General features: G+C 40.0%; 1 protein-coding gene across 1 annotated transcript in view; it reads left to right on the top strand.

Moving 5' to 3' along the window:
• Positions 1–3,299, top strand: part of LOC103726699 (protein PRRC2C-like) — a 66,094-nt gene that overhangs the window by 47,473 nt on the left and 15,322 nt on the right.

The raw sequence follows: 3,299 nt of genomic DNA, 5'->3' as shown, positions 1-3,299 counted from the left end.
TAACTCCAGTTCCAGGAGATCTGATGCCTTCTTCTGGCCTCCACAGGCATTGCATGACACAGGTGCACTTACACACGTGCGAGCAATACACTCATACACATAAAAATAAATTAAATTAAAAATATTTTTTAAAAATCATATAAATGAACCAAAAAGAATCAAATATAAATCCCCTTTAAAGGAAGATTATCTCTTCTCAAGATGCCAATTGTTTCTATAGTTTTGCAAGTGCCAAGGCTAGCATAATTTTAAAAATACCTAGTGCCATGAAATGACCAATCTAATGCTATGAATGAAAAACAGCAGGAAAACATAACATAGGAGCTTCAGATAGGTAGATGGCTCACTGATGCAAAATGGGGGTGGTGAGGAGAAACAGGGTTCAATCTTTGGTGCTCTTAGGGAAAGAAAGAAAAGCCTTATTGAAATCTGAGTGCTGCTTCTCTTCACTAGGCAATCCACAGACTTCCTCTTGATGCTCACTCCTTGACCCACGCAAAGATCCAGACATAGGAAATTTCTCCCTTCCCTCCCTGGCATATAGGCCTGTGGTTCCTTCCCACACCTTCTCCCTTCTCTCTTGCCCTCACAAACTAGATAAACAAGTTTATATGCAACTAAAAGTGCATTTCTATCCATCTTGGCTATGGGATTTGGCAAAATTCAGTAAGAGTCTGAATTGCCTGCCTCTGTAAAGGACAGGGAGGCTCCGTGATGACTTTCCAGCCAGCGTAGACTTGGAACCTTAAGAGTAGCAACTGGAGACGTAATGCTTACAATAGTGTGGGCCACCTCAACTGTGCAGACCTACAGATCCGATGTCTGCAAGAGGCTAATAATAACAGCCATACAATTCAGTGATAACTGAACTAGATAAATCAATCTCTTCTCAAAAGGAATTAAAATTATGTGACAGGGATAAGATCTTAGCACACCTAACACACATGAAGTGCTTCCTGAAGTTGCCTGCCGTTCCTTTGCACTTCATTCTTTCAAGTTCGTTTAGCAACTTCAGCTTAGCTTCTGCCTCACCAGCACTTTGTAATTTATGTGAATACTAAAAAGCAACATTTAATCTTCTTTTAAGATTTCTTTTTAATATGTATGTATGTATGCTATGCCATGTGCCTATGAAGGTCAAAAGGGGGAATCAAATCCCCAGGAACTAGAGTTACAGGTTATAAGCTGCTTGATGTGGGTGCTGGGAACCAAACTCGGGTCCTCTGGAAGAACAGAAAGCGGTCTTAATCACTGAGCCATCTCTTCAGCTCCCATTTTCCATTCTTAATTTTATCTTTGAACGTTTATCCAAGTGAATGCTGTGCTGGCCCTTTCCGTCAGAGCCTGAACCAATGAAATTAGGACCTCTGGTATAGAGGTCTGGTAGTTGGATATTTTAAATAATTCTAAAGATAATACAAGATCATTTGTTATTCACTAATTTATGTTTTTATTTCCTAAAATAAACAAGGAACTTGGATGATCTGAGTAACAGTGATAACAAATCTTGGCAATAACCAGGAAAAAGGCATCCTTTGATCAGACCTTCTGTATTTTCTTTTTGTAAAGATTTATTCCCATGGGGACTAGAGAGGTGGCTCACTTGTTAAGAGCATTGGCTGCTCTTGTAGAGGACCTGGGTTTGATTTCCAGCACCACATGGTGAATAACAACCGTCCATAATTCCAGTTCCAAGGGATCTGACCCCCTCTTCTGACCTCCACAGGCAATGCACAACATGGGTGCACTTACATACATACTGTCTGAGGTGTTCTGATTCCTCTCTAAATTATTCTCTCAGAACTGTGCTGAATAGAGGGCTTCCTCTGATATTTCTTGCTCATAATATTCTCATATTTATTATTTATATCATTCCTTTCATGTCAAGAATAGTATGGGAAAGGCATGAACAATCTTTGATAACAGTTTTACAAAGGAAAATGCTGTTATTCTGACTCTGTCAGGACAGAATACAAAGCTACAGACAGATGTTTATCAATCTATGCTCACTGTGGCTTCCAACATTTGAGGGGGAATTTTGGTTTCAGCATCTTTATTTTCAATGCCATCACTATCACCTCTCCAGCACACATACATTTTTCTGAGTCAGGTGCATAACTAGGTCACAAATAGGGAACATGGTATGAGATTAAAGTTATGTGTTCTACTTAGCTTGATAGAGTTAATTACATCAATATTCAAAATCACTGTAGGACTGATTACTTTTTTTTCTTAGAAAGAGTACATAGTTCTAAATGTTCTCAAAACATATGACTAACTTGGTTTACAAGGTTATGTAAAATCTCAAATTGTACAGGCTTGTTACAAAGAGCCTGTCCCAGAAAAACCATTCCCACACAGAAAGCATACAGAGTGCTCAGAAAATACACAGGGGGCTTTTGTGCTAGATCAGAATGTCAGGGAAGTTTGAGTTGCAGTTGAGAAGTTGGTGAAGGGAGATGAGCAAGATAAATCAAGAAAGGGGTGTGCAATGTCTGCAAGATTGGAAATTATGTAAGGCAGTGCTTCCGGGATCCTATTACAACAGATAAGTACAACAGGGATTCTTCAATTCTCATCAGCTCCCCGGGCAATCCCTGCACTGCTCCACAGATACTCTGAGTATCAGAAGAAAGACATTCAATGGACTGAATTTCCAGGGGACTAGAACATAGAAAGGCAGACAGCAATGAGCCAAGAGCCACTTCCTACTGCAGGGCAAATATGGCCCTAGTGCTAACACTACTCACCTTCTCTAGATCAATCACGGCTATTAGTTAAGTTTAACAGTATTCCTTCTTCTTTTTTCATTTTTTATCTTTTTACTGTGCTTCTGAGTCTCCACTACAATTTTAACCGTTAAAAAAGTGTGACATTTTCCCTGATTTTAGTAGCAATATTTTAAAGTTTTGCCAATAAATGAACTTATTTAGTCTTTATTCATTTCCTTTTCCTCCTCCTCTTCCTCCTCCTCCTCTTCCTCCTCCTCCTCTTCCTCCTTTTCCTCTTCCTCCTTCTTCTTCATAACGCACCAAGTCCAATTAGTGCTGGCCATTTATGGACTGGGGTGTGGTCATTCACTGGAACAAAAAAGAATGATTCTCCTTCCTCCAGAAGCTAACAACTGCTACTAGCTCCTCAGTAAGGGAGGTGGGGCCTGGAGAACACCTCCCCCATCTATGCTGGAGTTTTGCTCAGCTTGATCTTGTGCAAGTTGTACGCAGGTAGCCATAGCTGCTATGAAATCATGAGTGCAATAGCCATGTCATGTCCAGAAGACAGCATTTCACAACACTCTT

This window comes from Nannospalax galili, unplaced genomic scaffold (genome assembly GCF_000622305.1).
Source record: "Nannospalax galili isolate Female #2095 unplaced genomic scaffold, S.galili_v1.0 scaffold227, whole genome shotgun sequence".
NCBI classification, from domain to species: Eukaryota; Metazoa; Chordata; class Mammalia; order Rodentia; family Spalacidae; genus Nannospalax; species Nannospalax galili.
This window is presented reverse-complemented; position numbering and strand designations above follow the sequence as displayed.